Here is a 20,418-nt window from a genome sequence, read left to right as displayed (position 1 = left end):
ATTTACATTTTTTTCCCATTACTATCTTTAGATTAAATGTCATAGAGTTGTCTAGACACTCAGAAACAAGGAATCACCTGTGACCTAGTTGTCAAGTTTTCAGGACCTTATACAGAAAGTTCAGGGTTCCAGCCTAGGCATATCAGTTGTCATTTCTCAGCTTTAAATTCTTTACAATTCTAAATATGTAAGGTACATACAGAAATCTCAGTCTTTTTTGCTTGTGAAATATTTTATATATTTATATGTTATTTTCAATTTGCGAAAACATTTTTCATTGTATTTGGCATGCTGTTGGGTGGTTATAGGGGGTTGGCGGCAGGGGCTGGCCACAGGCCAGGCCCTGTGGTCAATCCCCGATGCACATGGCTGAAGACGGTTCATGGTAGGGAGTTGGTGTTGTTAAAGAGGGTTGGCCACAAGGTCTGGCTGCAGGCCAGGCTCTGAGTTCAACCCTTGCTGTACACGGCCGAAGGTCATGCATGGTGCTGGGTTAGTGTAGTTAAAAGGGGTTGAACACATGGCTTGGCCCCAGGCCAGACCCTGCGGCCAACCCCTGCCGCACACATCCAAAGGCCAAGCATGGTGCTGGGTTGAGTGGTTATAGAGGTTGGATGAAGGTCCTGGTCACAGGCCAGGCCCTGCAGCCAACCCCTGCTGTGCACTGCAGGAGGCTGTGAGTGGCGTGGAGCTGGTGTAGTTAAAGGGGGTTGGCTGCAGGACCTGGCCGCAGGGCTGAAGGCTGTGTGCGGCACAGGGTTGGGTGGGCATAGGGGGTTGGCCGCAGGGCCTTGCTGCAGGCCAGCAGTGATTGGTTTAACGTATAATAATAAAAATTACTTTATGTTAAAAAGAAACATAGAAATTACTGAAAAAAACAAAGGTTAGAGGGACATTACAGTTAGGAAATAGAATAAAAAAGATAGAAATTCACTGAAAAAACTAAGGTAACAGGGTTGTTATAGTTAGGTTCTGAATTTACTTGCACAAAACTATAGAAATTCAGCAGTTATAGTTAGAGTTATTTCAAGTAAGTATAACTCAAACCCTGGGGTAAATATAACTCAAACCCTTGCTATTGCACTGCCAATTAGCTCAGATATTCCAGCACTCATGACATCTTTTATAACATCATTGATAATATCACAGCAACATTTTATGTAAATCTGTTGAGGAGAAAACTGTGCATGGCGAAGGCCTGTGGCCAGGCCCTGCAGCCAACCCCCTAGTAAAGGTTGGCCCAAGGGCCTGGGCTGCTGCCAGGCCCTGACGCCAATCCCCTATAACAATCCACCCCTGCGCCACTTAGAATGAGAAATGATCTGACAAATTGAAAAACATATATTTGAGTAGTACAAAGAGTAAGATCAGCTTTCAATATGTACCGTAAATATTTGAAGTTGAAAAGATCTTAAGCAGGGAAACAACCACTGACACACCTAGACTGGAGCCTTTGACCTTCAGTGTGAAGGTCAGAGACACTAACCATTAGGTCATCAGTGACTCCTTACTCTGTAGTGTCCAGACATGTCTATGACATTCAATCCAAAAATTTTAATGAGTAAAAGAGAAATAAATGTTTCATCACTACAAATGTTTAATATTCAAAACTTGACCAAATAAATAGACACACTGCCATGAGATACCAAGATATGAACCTTCAGCCTACTGTGTCACAGTTCAAAATTTTAGCAGTAGGCCTGTCTGACCGATAGTAGGCCAGAGGTGAATACGTTCAGCTGTATGAAGTCATTGTATGGAGAGACTATTGCACTAACACTTTCTCTTGCTCTCTTCCATCCCATTATGGGATAGGAAAGAGAGAGAGCTGGCATTTCTCCTGCAAGCAGGCAGCTGCTTTAAATAGCAGATCCCTGTCGGTGAAAGCAATGCTTTCATCTCTTTCCCTGCAAGCATATTTGTGTGTAGGGAAAGAGAAGAAAACCCTGTTTTCAGCAAGCTGGAGCTGCTTGACAGCTCACGCTTGCTGAACGTGGAGTTATGTTTGCTGTTGCTTGGTGGGAGCTGTCAGCAAACAGCTACCTCCCAAGGATGAGCACTTCAGGAGACAGTAGAAGCTGGCCCTGGGTGGTGGTGGTCCCAACAGCCAACTATGGCTTCAAGAGGGGGGCCACACAGCCCCCCTTCATTGTTGCATTTTAGCCCTAGGATACGGTGGTCCCCGGGGTTGGTGGCCCGCAACGGACTCCCTGCATTAAGGTTTTGGAGACCCGGGGAGGTGGCAGTTCCCAGGGCATGGAGGGCCAACGGCCTCCCCATACATTATAATCGTTGCCCCGAGGCGATGGCTGTCCCTGGGGCTGCATGCAGGGGGGGGTTGTATTCCCCTGTATATTTGAACAAAGATTCTTCCTGGGGAGGTGGCAGTTCCTGGGGCACGGGGGCATTGCGGATCCCCGCATATTTTTAGAGGTTTGCCCAAGAGAGGTGGTGGTCCCTGGGGCTTTGGGGGCATTGCAGGCCCCTGCTTATTTTGACAAAGAATAGTCCCACGGAGGTGGTGGTCCCTGGGGCTGTAGGGGGGCCATGTGGCCCCCAATTTCGTATATTAATTGCCCCAGGAGGTGGTGGTGCCTGGAGCGCAGTGAGGCTGCACGGTCCTCACATAAGTTTTAATCATTTCCCCAGGGCTGTTGGGGCCTTTGCAGGCCCAATGTATATTTGATCAAAGATTAGCCCTGGGGAGGCGGCGATCCCCGAGGTAGGGGAGTGTGCAGCCCCCAGCATACTTTATATGCAAAATCCCAGGGAGGTGGCAGTCTCTGGGGCTCCACTAGGCCCTAGGAGGGGGGCCCATGCACCCCTCCTTAAAATAATATGCCCTTGGGACCTGGCCCACCTAGGGGGCAAAAATAAAAGCAAGTGTGTAGACCACATTTGTTTTTTTTTATCACTGAGAAATTCACAGAAATTCATTATTTTCACCATAATTTGTTTTAAAATAAATGCTTTTTAGCTTTGGGGTGTGTCCCTGAAAGGGGCACCTGTACCAAGGCTACGTGGGGGGAAAGGGTGACAGTACCCTGCCCCTTTTTTTTTGTTTTTTTTTGTTTTTTAGACTGGGCTGGAGCCAAACCTCAAAATGGCTGCCAACACTTCCTGGTTGAAGTGTTGGCAGTCAATAAGATCTGTGCACAAGATCGGGAGGATTTGCAAATCCTACACGCCTCTAAATATATAAATTTTGCTTTCCTTTATTTTCTCGTAGACTGCTGAATGGATTTACACCAAATAACACTAAGCTACCTTTCTGTCAAATTTGGTGTAATTCCGGGCAGCGGTTTGGGCTGCAGTCATATTAAAAGCTCCTTTTGAAATTAGCATGGGAAATGCACTATTTTTTACACCCCCCTTTTTCATGACCCCGCTTGACGGATCACTTTCCATACACAACAAGATTCTTCGGCACACTTTTTTGGGAAAAACTGTATTCACTGAAAAAGCTAATGCTAGAGGGATGTTGTAGTTAATTTCCGAATGTACTCAAACAAAACTGTAGAAATTCAGTTATTATAGTTAGAGTTATATCAAGTAACTATAAAAGTGGCTGGATTACCAAAGGTGAGTGGAGCCTACCTACTGGCCGATCTGCCCAAGGTGCATCACCAGTTGGTCTGACTTTGCGGTAGCTCCCACTAAATTCTCTGTAGCATCAAAATCTTTATATCTGGCCTTGTGGAGCCCTCATCAGCTAAAGCCTGCAGTCTTTTCCCACTGGAGATTTTCAGCTTCCAAAAAGAAAAGACTAAGGGCCTGATTTAGATCTTGTCAGACGGGTTACTCTGTCACAAACATGACAATCATGACAATCAAACATGACAATCGTGACGGTAATACCATCCTCCAAATTACCCTTTTCATAGGATATAATAGAGTCGTCATACGGTGGGCGGGAATTCTATCACGTTTGTGACAGAGTAACCCATCTGCCAAGATCTAAATCAGGCCCTAAGTCCGAATGTAGAAATCTTCACTGCTACTACTTCCAGCGGCTCCCTGACAAAGAAGCCTCCTTCCTGGAGACTGCAGGCTCCCTTGCCCAGCTAAACTTTACCTTCTCAGACATTTTCTTAAGAATTTCTTCTAAGTACCAAGGTAAGCCAGCACCAGGCCTAATCCAACCCTTGTATTCAAACCACGCTCCATCACTTCATCACAGTAAAGTATAACTTTCAACTTTGCCCTGTTATCATGCAACTTGATGGCCATTGTCGGCTCTTTGATCTCTCAAACGTTATTTTATTGATTGAATTTAATTAATTTTGGTGTCATTTTGTTGGTTTAAATGTTCTCTAACTTTCTCAGTTGGTGCAGGATTTCTCTTGTGCTATGTTTTCACTTTATTACTTTTTGAGTGCTGCAAAAATACTTTCATATTTCCTCTAAGTTAAGCCTGACTGCTTTTGTGCCAAGCTCCAGAGTGTTAAGCACAGGTTAATTTAGTGGCAGGGATTTTGGTTGCTGCTTGGAGAGGTTCTTCACCTCCCTCAATCAAACCCAATTTCTAACACTCACAAGCTGACAGAGTTCAACCACGTTGTCTGCACTACTCAAGCTATCCTTTTCTGTGAAGCAAAGCATCTTATAGAATTAGACATGCCAGTCATGCACTGAGGAATAAAAGGAATACTCCCTGTGCACTAGGGGCCAGACCTATGGAAAAGTGGTGCTGCCTGGTGCTTTGCCAAAATTGGCAGCGCCACGCTGCATCACTTTAGAAACACAGGGATTCGCCCTATTTAAGTGAATATGGCACATCCCTGTGTTGTTCCCTGCGCTGGTGCTAGATTTAGTTGCCAGGGCCAACGCAGGCATCCTTGTACCATCGTGCAAGGATGTCTGAGTTGAGGGGTGTGATTGTTTATGTGTGGGGAGTAGTTCCTTCCTGCACATAAACAATCACCAGTGCCGCTTTGGCACTTCTGTGTGTGCTGCACATCACAGCACACACAGAAGTGCCAAAGTGCCATTTTCAAATGATTGTTTACGTGCAGGAAGGGACACCTTCCCGCACATAGACAATCATTTCTGTAATCTTTCTCTTTCGATGCATGCTACAGAAAGAAAAAATGAGGAGGAATAAAATTATTCTTCCTCGTTGCGCCCTGCTAACGACACCCCTGGGGGTGGCGTTAGATTTTGGCGCTGCCTCACGTTTATCAAATTTCATAAATCTTAGGCAGTGTCAAAATGCAATGTGTGTTGCTGTGCACGCCCACAGCAACACCCATTGCACGCCCCTTCCACGTACAGTGCTGTGTGGGAAGGGACCGTATTTACAAGGTGACGTTGAGCCACAAAAAGTGGCTTAACACCACCTTGTAAATACAGTGCAGTGTTTAGTGCCACAGGAGCGTCACGAAAAGTGTCACTTCTGTGGCGCTAGAGGCCTATAAATACACCCCTAGGTTTCTCAATCTCCAGATATCCCGCAAACCCTAATATTCTATTTGTTTAAAAAAAATCCACCACCAGTTTGGTCATTGAAAAGACTGTTGGTGGGGGGGGTACCATGCTATTCAGGTTCACATTCCCCACTCAATTATAATCTCTCCTAACACCTGTAGTAGCTGCACACACGGCAGCAGTGGGGTCATTGATTAAAAAAAAAATTGCCTGTCCCGTGTTTGGGGCATAAATACTACCCACAAATATCGGGACTCCATCAGCCTCACCTCACATGTTGTATAACTCCCCTCTTTTTCCCATGTGCACAGATATCGGTTCTATTTGTACTCCTGACTTGAACACAAATAATGTGACGCTAGCATATGAGGAGTAACCAGTTGCCTAAAATTGACCCATCCATCTCTTTTTCAGGCTAGCTACACCTCCCTCAGTCACGTGAATTTCCTGGATGAATGTCACTTCTGCTACCCTGCTTCTCAGGTAGGCTCATTTTTTTTATCTTTTGTGGGCCACCCCTGTTCCCCTCATATTTCACTTGATAAACGTGTAATTAATAGGTACCATTTATGTTTTAAAGCACCCAAACTGCCGCTCCATCCACACCTGCACCTAATGTATATTGGCAGCTATGCATTTGTGCTAAGTAAAACTTGTGGAACACTATGGCCGGATATCTGGTACATAAGTACTGATGCACCAGATTTCTTGCGCACCTCCACCTCCACCTAACAACACCATGGATGCGATGTATTGTAAATAGGGCGCACCATGGCGCACGTTAGGTCAATGGCGTCAACATTTTTTAAGCTATTGTGGCGCTTCGCTCCACTAGGATCAAATATGTTGATGCTAATGGAGCAAAGTGCAAGGAGGCCTATTGATTTCAATGGGTGATGCCAAAAATGTTGCAATCAAGTCTTGTAGATTTCATTGAACCATTTTTGCAGGCCACCTAATGCTGGAACACCCCCTTGCATACATTATGCCTGGCACAGGCATAATGTAGCTCAAGGGGTCTCAAAGTGGTGAAATGCATGCCTTGCGCCACTTTTCAAATATGATGTGGTGATTTTTGCCTTGTTGAGCCACATTAGCGTAAAAACAATGACGCTCATGTGGCACAAGGGCCTTGTAAATCTGGCCCTGAGTTTGGAGCTTGCATTTCCCAATAGATCCCACCTCCTTCACCCCCGAACAGACTGGCAATGGCTACCTGTCCAAAACTGCTTAACAGTTAAGTGGAAGAAGAAATTCTTCTGAAGTGAACAGATGCATCAAATAAAACCCAATGGCTCATAGCCAAGGGAGTATAATGGCCAGCTACACAATTGTTTGCATCTCCCCGGCCGGTACCTTCATCTAGAAAATTAATGAAGGATCCATGCTGCCTAAAGCCCTCCAGGCCTACTATTACGCAAACCATTTAACGTGTGGTGGCCGGCACAAGGGTATTACTATACTGCATACAACAATAATATAACTTTGAAAGTACTCAGACACCACTACAACTCACCTGCCGCTTGAGGTGTAATGCGTGGTTGTAGTGCACTCTCCACTTGTACTCTGTTCACATCCAATTACTCTGTGGTTGATGCTGAATTGCGATCGCTTTAGAAAGTTTTTGATAATGCGGGTAAGGAGTTTGTCCCTTAAAGTGCCTCTGCTCTCATGCTGTAGGTTTGACTTTTGGTGGGATGAGTTGTTCCCTTGGTGTACCTCCACTGCATTTCTTAGGAGGCAGAATTATCCTCCAGGTTGCCTCATCTGTTCTGGCTTTAAGATTCTCGACTATTGCCAAGCACTCTTGGGATCATCAAAGAACCATGCATGTTTATACACTATAATTTTAAGCCTGAAGGGAGTAAAGGAATATATCTTGCACTAGCCTATCTCAGGGCACTTTTGACTTCTAGAAAGGACGCACTACATCTCTGAACTTCCTTAGTGTAGTCCGGGAGGATGGTCACCTTGGCATTTGCAACCTGCAAGTGTCCTGCTATCTGGGATCACTGCATGATCAGAACTCTGTCCAAGTAGTGGAGGAGTTGTGCAACCAATGGTCACGTTTGTGCCACAGCAAGCTGGGTTGTCACCGATACTCTGTACACCCTTTGAAGCACAACTAATTGGGGTGCTCTGTGCTTGGCTACCTCCTTCATCAACCATTCTTCCAGGTATTTGATCATGTCAGTCCTTTCAATATTTTCTAAGTTGTCCACTAATTTGATGTTATTTCTGCAGCTTTTCCCACAATCAGTCATCCTCTCTCCTACCCAGCAGCTCTATCTTTCTAGTACATTACTTCAGTTTCCCCTGCTTGGATAAAACTGATGGGAGAAAAACACCTGTGGTTTCCTTTTTCCTTTGACCCTTGGGGCTAGTTTGCAGTGATCATCCTGCAATATACCTAAACAGGTGGTTACCTTTGTCTATTTTGCTTTCAAGAACCTCTCAAGCTCTGTTGACACCTCCAGTATTTGATCCATTGTGACAGGAAAGCCTCCTGTCTGCACCTGCAGGGCACTGAGGCAGGCGGTGTGGTAGAATCCACCATGTGAGGTAGTGTACTGTTCAGGTCAAATCTCACCCCACCAACTGTTTCAAGGTTTACTCTGGTATGGCCCATTATGAATGCATGCCAATTGCTTTGCGGTTGTCCAGGCTTCTTTTAAACCTCATTCCACACTCTGCACTGTGCTGCACTGACTTTGTTCTGCAGCGGTAGCCCAGTTATAGATGATGTTTTAGAAGAGAAAGGAACACCCCAATACAGCATGGCCACCTCCACCTGTGGTTGCTCCTGTCACCTTACAGCTTTTTTCAACAGTGTTTTAAGGGGGTCAACTCCGTCACTTCTTTCACTTCTGCAATCCAGTAAGGGTTCTCAATGTTTTTCTTCTCAGCCACATAGGAGCTAATATCAGGGCACAGGAGTCTCCACCAGCACGCTGTCTTCCTCTTTGGAAACACTTAAGAGGACTGTTATACCGCTGGAGGAAGGACAGGGAATCTGACATTCTTTGGTAGATTCCTCATGATTACCCATCTCTGAATCGGGCTACTCACATCTTAAAATCCCAAGAGATAGAGTGAGGAAGAGAATGGGAGAGGGAGTTCGTAAGATGGATACTGGGGTAAGCAAGCTTAAGTATGTGAAGGATGGAGAATGTATAAATCATTGTTATGTCTATAATTATTTTTAATGTTATGAATATGGTTAATTTATGGTTATTGTGAGTACTTCTAACTTAACCCCATCGTTGCTAGCCCTTTCCTACCGCCAGTGCTAAGCCTTTTTTGGCTATTTTAGGTATTTTGCACTTAGGCCTCAAACATTGTGTCCACTTATGCTATCCATGCCAAATGTGTGTCCTTTTTTTCATACATTAAAGGGATTCTAAAGGTACCCAGGGTTTTTGGATTCCCATGGAGGGAGCCAAGAAATTAGCCAAAATACAGCTACATGTTGGGTTTTTTGGGAAAATGTGAAAAAGTGATGCAGAAGAAAGTGTCTATTTTTTTTCCTGCAAATAACATCAAAGAAAGGTTTGGGGTGCTAAAATCACAATCTTACCCGCGTTCAGGAACAGGCACATTTGATTCAGACCCAAACATAGGGAGACACATTTTCTAAAATAGTTTTGATACCGTTCTGGCATTTTAGTGCGAAAGAGTCAATTTTCCCTATTTTTTGTGCTTTCAGTCTCCTTTCAGTTTGTGGTAGAAATGGGTGTGAAACCCATGCTGTATTATGGAAAGCTATATATTTCTGAAACCTAGATAAAACTGAGGTTTTCCTAATGAAGTGTTGAAATAAAAAAATATTGGAAATGAGTATGAAAAAATGGGCATTTGTGACAATATTTTCATTTGTAACTTCTCATCACGATGGCTGATTTACAAAAGCTACACACCACTACATCTGCTAGAGTCTAGCTAGACACTTCTGGTTGTGATGATATGTAGGGTTTGTGGGTTTTCCAAGAACTCCAGGTACACAGTTGAGAGAGCGTAGCTTATATAATCTATATTAACATGAAATGTTTATGAATTAATGTGTAATAATGCTGAATAGAAACTGTAGTAATGAATTTTTGCTTAAACGTGCACTTGAAATGTGACCACGGGGAGTGGCCGCCAATGTATACGTAGACTAATAAAAATAACTAAATGTTTATGAATTATAATACTGAATACGTTTTATACTAATTATTAATTATTGCGTTATTGAATTTGTGCTAAAATCCTTGTAGGCCTTCAGTTAGCATGAGCTGAAGCTTAGCTGCTTGGCTCTCATATTAAATGTATTTTTCTTGCAGTGTGCTGACTCGCAAAAGGACATGACCCCTTGTTTTCCTTCAAACTAGAAGCTGAATGTAACCATAGTAGATCCGTTCTCATGAAATCCACATTGCTTGTAGAAAATATTAGACAAAATGCAACAGTGTAGATTAATGTAATGTACAAGGTCGTTCAAACCGGTAAAGACAATGGAGCCACTGACCAAAAGATGTGCAAAGAATTACAGAAGGACGAAATCATACCGGACTTACTACCTCTGAAGACGTCAAATCATGTGGACAATAAAATGTCCGTAAAATAATATGGGGTGAAAGATTAATTACATAATCTGTTTTCTAACTGGGTGAATATAGTGGGGTTTAACAAATGACCAATAAAATTTTAGGGGAATGTACAACGAAAAGGGGATAAAAACCCATGACACAGAGAACCATTAGAATTAGGTAGGGAATGCTATTGATTTTATCCATAAACTTCGTCACTCTGTTTGGTGACTTACTTTGGTTTTATTTAAACCACCCTTTTCTTAGATTGCCCAAATTACACTTTACCTCCTGACTGATGGCGATTTGTCTGATGTCCTGAAGACGAAGACTGAACCTTAGTGCTGAGCTAAACCTTGGAGGGTAACTATGACAATGAAATTGTGATTTGCCTGTTTGCTTTTCCTTTCTAGGTACCAACTGCTTAATTTTGACAGGGACCATAGTTAGATGTTTTCCAAATTGGTGTTCTAAATTGTTTTGCATGAAGCCCAATATGCCAACGCTAATTAGTGATTAGCACAGGGGTTCACTACGCCAACGCAAATAGACAAATGACTGAATCTATGTTTTGTTGAACTGACACGTTGATGACTGCTAAAATTGAACTATGTTTACGTTGTGTTATGTATTAATAATTGCGTTCCTCGCGTTGTTTAAGTCTTATTCGAGTTGCCAAATTATGACAATGTTATTGAGTGTTTTGGTTTTAAGTTTAACACAAATGCTTTTAGAATTGTAATCAAATAGGGGATAAACATCATAAAATTCTACTAAACTGATGTGGTTATTCATGACTGCAAGGTCATGGTAGTGTCTTGAATTGATTAATGACTTTGACTAGAGTGAAATGTATTGTTGTGATAAATATTGATGACATTATTGACGTATTGATTGACATATTGATTAGTTATCTCGTCCTAAGGTGTCTCTCAACTGGATCAAAGATTAATTGGCCTAAAATTAGTCCTGATGTATAATAAATTATCGTAAAGGGACTTGTTAACACAGTCACAGAATCAATAACAAATTTGCATCTTGCAATGGTTTTTCATTGTGTACTGAGTATAAAGCAATTATATTTAGAGGTGTGCGGGGAGCTCCACTCTGCTGGTGGAGCTAACGTAGTTTTTGGAACTCTGCGCTCTGCTTGGAGTGTGGAGAAAGTCCAAAAACTCTTCTAGACCCGCCAGCGGAGCAGCGCTCAACCGGTACACACTGCAGCCAAGTATGGGCTGCACAGTGCAAGCACAGACAGTCTGCACTTGTGCTGTACAGCCCATTACTGGGCTGCAGCTTGCACAGGAGCACAGAGGGAAGCTGCTGCTGCAGGGAGAGACTTGTTGCCATTGGGAGACGAGGAGAGAAGGACCCCCAGGAATACCCAGGTAAGTCCTTGTCTCTTTCTATCATTGTTTGTGCATACTGGTAAACAAACAAGGACTGAAAAGGAAGCTTTCACTGCCTACGGCCCCGGCCTGAATTCAGGCCAAGGCCCTCTCATGAATGCACCCCATCTCGGAAGCGCTAAGCAGGGTCGGGCCTGGGTGACCTGGCCCGACTCTGCTTAGTGCTTCCCAGATCGGGCACATTCAGGACTCCTTGGGTAACACGGAACTCCACCTCTGTGGAATTCCACTAGTTTTTTTAACTCCACGGAATTCTGCAGAGTCGGACTCCGTGAACTGCGCAGAGGCCTAATCACATTGTAAAATATAAATTGTGAAAAGTAGGTATCAAGGAAACCTATATATTTTTGAAATAGGCACAAGATATGGAGTTTAGAAGCAGGGGTTATTTGCACATTCCTGAATTTTTGGGTACCCATACTAGCATGGGACACAGAGGGTATTTTTCAAAATTGCTTCTTTCTTACACATTGTCTTAAATTTGGAAGGTGCAAATGCAGAGAAATACAGTCGATAATAACACTTGTTCTACTATTTTGTTCTACTATTTTGTGTTTACTAATCCTCCTAATAAAATTAGTACCTCACTTTTGTGGGTAGGCCTAGTGCTTGCAACAGGAAATAGCCCAAATGGCAGGATGAATATATCATATTTTTCCATGCAAAACTGGCCCGTTTTTTTAAAAGTGGGTAGCTGTGTTTTTTGGGCTCTACCTCATCCGGTACCTAGGGTAACCTAGCAAACCTGTACCTTTTTAACCTAGACACCTAAAGAATTCCAGGATGGGATAACTTGCATGGCACTCACCAGGTTGTTTTGTCCAGAATCCCTTTCAAACCCTAATATTTCTAAAAAGAAAAGCGCATTTTCCTCACATTTCTGTGATGGAAAGTTCTGGAATCTTCCTTCTACCCATCATTCTCGTAAGTGTTATGATGAAAATGGTACCCCACTTGTGTGGGTAGGCCTAGTACCCATGACAGGAAATGGCCCAAAATGCAGCATGAATACATCAAATTTTTCTATGGCAAACTGACCTGCTTCTTTCAAAGTGAGTAGCTGTGGTTTTAGGACCCTACCTCAGCTGGCACCTAGGGAAGCATAGCAAACCTGTACATTTTTTAAAACTAAACACCTAGGGAAATCAAGGATGGGGTGACTTGTGTGGCTTTCACCAGGTTGTCTTGCCCAGAGCCCCATGCAACCCTCAAACGTTTACAAAAAAAAAGTCCTTACATTTCTGTGATGGAAAGTTATGGAATCTGCACAGAGCCACAAACTTCCTTCCACCCAGCATTCCCCTACATCTTGTGATGAAAATGGCACATCACTTCTGAGGGTAGGTCTAGTGCCTGCAACAGGAAACGGCCCAGAACACAACATGGATACATCACATTTTTCTGCACAAAATTGACCCTTTTTTGCAAAGTGGGTAGCTGTAGTTTTTGGGCCATACCTCAGCTGGCACCAAGGAAACTTAGCAAACCTGTATATTTATAAAAACATGACACCTAGGGAAATCCAAGAAGTGGTGACTTGCATGGATCCCATGAGCTTTTATTTCCATAATGCCCTGCAAACCTTAAACTTTGCCTGAAATCACACATTTTTCTTACATTTCTGTGATGGAAGCTTCTGGAATCTGCAGGAATCCGCAACATTCCTACCTCCCAGCATTGCCCCACCTGAGTTGATAAAAATGCTGCGCTGCTTGTTGGCTGGGCCTAGTGCTGCAAAACGAACAGATCAAACCAAGGACAGCAGGGAACCCTTGCATGGGGACCTCTATTGACATCAGTTGGATCCGTTCCTGTTGCTGGCAGTAGGCCCAACCTCACAAGTGTCACAGCTGTCAATGTCCCTGTTCTGGAAGCAACTGCTGGTAGTACAAACTCCTGTATCCATCCTCATATTCTATCCTCACATTCCAGTATATGTGTCACAGGTCCTGTAATGTAAATTTGTAGTGAAAATAATTATGTTTGACCACTGACTTTGTGTTTCACCACTCTGCATATTAGTTGTTCAATGTTCACCAGTAGCAAATTACATTTTGTATTCAGTTTAGCTGCCTATTGGCTTTAACGTGGCATTAGACATTACATTCTGTATTCAGTTTAGCTGCCTATTGGCTTTATCGTGGTCTTAGACATTGCAGTTGAGACATTGCAGATGAGCTGTGTTTTTCCACATGGTAAACTAAGCTTGTGTTTTCCGTATTTTCTCTCACCGAACATGATAGCAATGATAAGGAAGCGCATATTTTGTGTTTTTCTCTAGTGCAGCCTTGGGAGAGACAGCCTTGAGAACTTGACAAACTTTCGACGGTGTTTCTTCCAACTCTGACCTACAGTAGCCAGCATATTTTGAATATTATAAAAGGTGTCCCTGGGCAGCAATGAGGGGAATTTTCCGAGACTTCAGTCAGGAGTGGACGTCAACTGCCTGACCTGCCCTGAGAGGGTGGAAAATCTCTTTCTCGTAGTTGAACAGGGGTCATCAACTTGCTGACATGAGAAAGATGACGAGCAGTGATAGGCCCTACGGTGATGAATTTGGACTTTTATTCATTATTTGACAGTTATGCTATAATATAATCACATATATTTGCTGTGTACATTGCAGTTGAGAATCACTTTGATATATTTTCCTTTCATTGCTGTGACTATTTTTAAAGGTATGCCTCCAACCTACTAATCTCCTCTCTTAGGAACTTGTGGTGAAGTAATAATAAATGTCTTCTTTAAACTAAGAAGTGCATTCCAGAGATTGTTGTCAGCTCGGTCATTAGTGAAAGAATAACAACATTCCCCACACATCCTCTTCTCTTTACAATTGCAGGAACCTGTGTACACATTTCATAAGGCAAAAACAAGTTCAACAAAATGGTGAGCACAGCCATAAAACAGAAAGAAAGGAGAACACAAAAATGAATGTGCATATGATGTGCAGTTACGTGTGTAAAGATGAACATATCAACAGGGAATATACTTTCACCATCCTTCACATGAAACAATCCTTGATTCATGCTGGTGAAAGCCTCTCTCCATAGGATTGTGTCCGGACACTTCCCCATCACAACCTGAATGAGGTGGAATTTCCACACACACCCACTCTGAAGTTTCCACACATCCTGGGGGATGTGCTCTCTATTCTTCAGCCGCCAATGCACACGGAGCTCCCGATCTGACTACTGGCAGAGCGAGATATTTTCTGGTGTAGAGACACCATTGCGCTGGCCTTTACTGTACGGCGAGCTTTCGCCGAGAAGCACCAGATTGTTTTCGGGCGTTGCCTTTGATCCGCTACACATTTCCCCGCCTTAACAATACAAGCTAACACATGATTTTAAGCAAGGGAAAAGCGGAGTTCCGCAGTGTTGCAATAACAGTATTAATGTACTAATTGGTGTTTGTTTACATGTTGTGAAGCACTCTGTGCTTAGAACTGAAGTGGAAAACGAAGTTCTGCATTACTGCATTACCAATAAAAGTCTGTTAATCAGTAGTAATCAATGTTCACCAACAGGTTGTGAAGTGCCCAACGCTCAGCACTAATAGCTATAGATAATCATTGATGGCGCTGTGTCCAAGATTGTGCATAGTTGATTTGTAACTTCCTAATTTCGAGGGAGCATTACGAAGAGACAGGGTCAGGAGAGTGTAAGAATGAGTGCGAATCATTGATACCAATTACCATGTTCTAAAGAGAAGGATAATGGTAGCAAGATTTTGAAGACTGATTACTTATAGAAATAGTGAGCCTCAATCAGTGTATGATTATTCAGAACACGGATGCTGAACAATGCACAGGATACATATATGTATATGTTTGCTTAACCTTTTTCCTTACAGGTCTCCTTCCCGCTGGTCCCCTCACAAACCCTCCCCCCACCTGACCACTCTAATCCTCAGCAGTATAATTGCACATCGAGTTGGAGCTGCAAAAGTCGTCGTGTGGATCCTGAGGAAGAGGCCACATCTGACACTGGTGTTTAATCACTCAAACACGTGCACCACAATCTCTTACGTAATGTTCAAAGGCTTCATTTACACCAGGTCACCAGAAATCCTCCCTAACCCTGTGCTTCATGGCATGGATTGCTGTGTATCTAAAACCCTTTTCTGTAGACCTTGTGGAACCACCAGTGAACCCGAGCACCTCAAAACACTGGTAATTATCAATAATACTCATCAATATGACCAAAAGCAACCATATTACTGCATACCTTACTGATATGCAGCCAACCCCTGGCCACCAATCCCATGATCTCCTGCATCACCTCATCCTTGCACTACGTCTTCTTCCACAATTCTTCCGACAAAACATCCTGGATCACCTGTCCACAGTACTAAGGGTGCAGATCGTCACACTGTTATGGGCTTCATCAGAATGTACTTTTTCTCTCTCAAAGGTAACTTGGAAAGACTATTAGCAGCAAGGTTCTTTGCCCCAGCCATGTACTATGGCTGGTTCTGACACTCATTAGATTATATTGCCACTTAGCAATACGAGGTGTTGCTCTTCCACTACCACTGACAAAAAAATCCACAAGACGCCTACGATCAGTTAGTAGAATTAACTTGCTTAGCCACACACATTTCTTGTAGTGTTGAACACCACATCATCACAGCTTCCTCCAAAATATAGGAATAAGTAGACTGCACCAGGTAAAGCTCTGGAGGCCAAAGCAACAATCTCTTGTTCTCTCCATGTAGTAAAGCTGCACATAATTCTTGATTACTTGCATCTGCCATAATGATGTTCAAATAATTTGTGTCAAATGGTTTTAGCGGATGAGCAGAAACAACCTCCATTTTGATTTGTGTGAAAACCTCGTCACATTGTCTACTCCTCTCATATTACCAATCTTTTTGTAACAGTGCCTGTAGCACTCCCATATTGGCAGCCAATTGTTTTGAAATATTTACACATTACTCCATAAGTCCTAGGACGGACCTAGGGTCATATTCATGAGCCCCTAGTGCCACCTTGCACCGCATTTGCAGCATTTATTTCTCCGCAAATGTGGCATTAAGGTAGCATTTCCCACATGTCATATTTGCAAAGTGGTGCAATGCTTGCATTGCATCACTTTGTAACCTCTTGTGCCGCGTTATGCCTGCACCAGGAATAATGTATGCAAGTGGGGCATTCCCCCGTTGGGGTGGCTGAAAAAATGCACCATTTTTTTGGGGCACTTTTAATGCCTGCTCAGAGCAGGTGTTAAAAGGGGGCTTCCATTATTTAAAATGGGCCCCTATATTCGGTGCACAGATGGTGGTGGTAAGGGAGGCAGTAAGGGGTGCAGGGAAAGTGGCACTGCACTTGGTGCACTACCACTTTCCATAAATCTGCCCCCTAATTTGTTCCTTTTCCACAGGGAAAGGTGCCCTCTCAACTGTTTCCAATAGTTTCATTTTTGGTTTGAGACCCTTGCCTGAGACACGCTGTCCACTCAACACTGCATACATTTGCAATTATCCCCTCCCCTTAGTGTACAACCACCAGCTTTATTGGCATCTAAAACTCTTCTTAGCTTTACATTGTGATCACACTCATTCTTCCCATACACCAAGTCATCATCTTAGAAACATACTGCTCCAGCCATTGCTTCAAACAAATAGTTAATTGTACTTTGACACACAGAGTAAGTTGATGCCAAGCCAAAAGGCACCACAATATAGAGGTATGACTCCTCCTAAGTCACAGATGATGCTAGATGTCTGGAGTCCTCATAACTAAAGCTCTATTTGGTGATATACTTCTGAGATGTATAGGGCCTAATTTTCTACAAACTGGCACATCGTGTTTGCGCCGCCCTGCGTCCTCCTAATGACACCACGGTAGTGCTGAATTTACAATACAGCTTAACATGGCTCTCGTTAGCACAGCTGTGTCAGAATTTCTGACACAGTTGTGGCGCTTTGCTGGACTAGCATAAAAAATGTTGACGATAATCCAGTAAAGCACGGGGAGGCCCATATAACAAAGCAAAGTGTCACTTTAATGCCTGCCCTGAGCAGGCATTAAAGAATTATGCTAGAATGATTCAGAGAAAGCTTGTATATTTCACTGTACCATTCCTAAGGACCACCTTATGGGGAACACCTCCCTTGCATGCATTATAAGTGGCACAGGTATAATGTGGTGCAAAGATTTACAGACTGGTACAATAGTGCCTTTGCACCAGTTTGTAAATACGGCGCAGGGTTGGGGATTGGTTAGCATCAGAAAAAATGATACTACGACGGCGCAAGTGGCTTGTAAATGAGCCTCTAGTGTGGTAAAATAAACTGCATCTTTAAGAGTGGCCAGCAACTTATAAATATTTGCAAAGGGTTGCTGCTCAACCCAAATTCTGCTATTCAAATAATGCACAAAGCCTAAAAGATTTGCCAGCCTTGAGTGCCACAACAACAAGGGCCAATCATTCAGACCATTCAATAGGTTTGAATCTTCCTAAGTTCCATAGATATTACCAAATAAATTTTCAACTCTTGACTCAAGCTTAAAGATACCCTTTTTACCTCATGCACTAAAAGAATAGCACCTTTTTGTACAGTTTGGTGCTGGAACCCTTTTCTGAGATAACTTCAGGATAGTCAATGTATCTCTTACCCAACACATTACATCTGAATACCACCCGATTAGGATGGTTGCGGTTCCAAAAATGTTCAGGTCACCTTGATCATCCCAACCTAATATATTAGAGCCATTCTTAGCTACATCAACAGTGACCTTTGCTACGGTATCTTCAAATTTCAGCTTTGTCTCGAATTTAAACGCCACTGCCATTCTCTATTCACCATAGGGAAAAATCTTGATGTTGATAGGTTGAAGTTGCAACTTCTTAAATATGGCAAATTCGTCTTCACTAATCACTGTGAAGTGTTACCCAGAGTCTGCCATCATTTTCACATCTGGACCACTCATGGTTATTTGACAAAATTGTGGTATCCTTTTCCTTAATGTACTAACATGCATCAGTTCAACTAGCTTACTCTCGTCTACCACTGATACCATCAGGACACACATTTTCCTCATCTACATGTACGCCCTACATAGTATGGTGTTGCTTTCCTACCCAAAGGACTTGAGATAAGAACCTGCTTAAAGTGGAAATACAATGATTTTTTGTTAAAAAGAGTTGAGCTAAGAAACAATCATGGGTCTTTAAGTCCTATTTTGAAAAAAGGAAGCTTTTGCACAAGCAAATAAACCATTACTATATAAATTTTTCCAGTGTTAAAGTGCAAGTGTTCCTATAAAAAATGTGTATGTAATTGGTGCATACATGATTGGCATATTTGATGTATGGGTAAGTCCCTAGTACAGTGCACTAGAGGTGCCCAGGGCCTGTAAATCAAATGCTACTAGTGGGCCTGCAGCACTGGTTGTGCCACCCACATTTGTAGACCTGTAATCATGTCTCAGATCTGCCAATGTAGTGTCTGTGTGTGCAGTTTTAAACTGCCAATTCGACTTGGCAAGTGTACCCACTTGCCAGGCCTAAACCTTCCCTTTTCTTACATGTAAGACACCCCTACAGTAGGCCCTAGGTAGCCCCATGGGCAGGGTGCAGTGTATGTTTAAGGTAGTATATATTCTCATGTGTTTTATATGTCCTGACAGTGAAATACTGCTAAATTCGGTTTTCACTGCTGCAAGGCCTATCCCTCTCATAGGTTAACATGGGGGCTGCCTTTAAATATGATTAAAGTGTAGATTCCCTTTGGGAGCGTATAGTGGAGTGGAGTTTGAGGTCTCTGAGCTCACAATTTAAAAATACATCTTTTAGTAAAGTTGGTTTTAAGATTGTGTGTTTGAAAATGCCACTTTTAGAAAGCAAGCATTTTCTTGCTTACACCATTTCTGTGACTCTGCCTGTTTGTGGATTCCCTGTCTGGGTCAGTTTGACAGTTGGGCTGGTTGCACCTCTCACTAGACAGTGACACAAAAGGAGCTGGAATGTAGCCTACATATCCCGATGAGCCATCTGTGCTAGGAGGGAGGGGAGGAGTGGTCACTCACACCTGAAAGGGCTGTGCCTGCCCTCACATAATGCAGACTCAAACCCCCTGGTGTTTGTCTGGGGCCTGGGCAAGACAGGATTTCACAAACAAGAGAGACTTTTCTTTGAAGTAAGCCTCCTTCAAAGGGCAAAATGGGTATAAGAAGGGCACCCAAAACCACAGACTTAAGAACACTTCTGGCAACCAAGAGGAACCTCTGCCTGGAGAAGAGCTGAAGTGCTGAGAAAGAAGAGCTGCCCTGCCTGTGACTGTGCTTTGTGGAACTATCCTGCAGTTGCTGTTTCTGCCGGTGCAAGAGGACAATGACTGGACTTTGTGTGCCTTCCTGCTTGTGAATGACTCTCCTAGGGCTTGAACTAGAGCTTGCCTCCTGTTGTTGAAGTCTCAAGGACAGCAAAGACTTATCTCTGCCAGAACCTGGAGCCTCTGCTGAGACTCCTACCCTGCCAAGTGGTACCATTCAGTTCCTGGGACCCTGAAAGGAGAAGCTGACAGAACAAGAGTAAGAAATCCACGCACAGACCGCTGTGTTGGGAAAAGATCGACGCAACTCCGAGAAGCGGCTGAAAAATCAAAGCAAGCTGCTGGCAAAATGACTCGCAGCATCGCTGATGGAGGCTCGTGAGATCACAACCCGTGCTGCGTGGTTTTCGAATCATCGTGCAGCAAGATTTCCGACTCAAACATCGCTGGGAGTGTAAAAACGACGCAAGGCCTGCCCGGACCCGTGAGTGATGTTGGGATCGACGCATCGCTCTCCTGCAGAGAGAAGAATCGCCGCCCGTCGACCCAAGAAATGACGCACAGTCTCGCTCATGAGTGATATTGATGCATCGCAAGCCCTTTTTTGACACACACTTGCCTGTGCGGAGTTATTTTTGTCACGCCCAGGTACATTTCTACGCTAAAGCGTTGTGTTTAAAATTACATGAAGACTTTTTTTTGTTTGTAATTGATAACTTGACTTGCGTCTTGTG

Source organism: Pleurodeles waltl, chromosome 9 (assembly GCF_031143425.1).
Source record: "Pleurodeles waltl isolate 20211129_DDA chromosome 9, aPleWal1.hap1.20221129, whole genome shotgun sequence".
NCBI classification, from domain to species: Eukaryota; Metazoa; Chordata; class Amphibia; order Caudata; family Salamandridae; genus Pleurodeles; species Pleurodeles waltl.
This window is presented reverse-complemented; position numbering follows the sequence as displayed.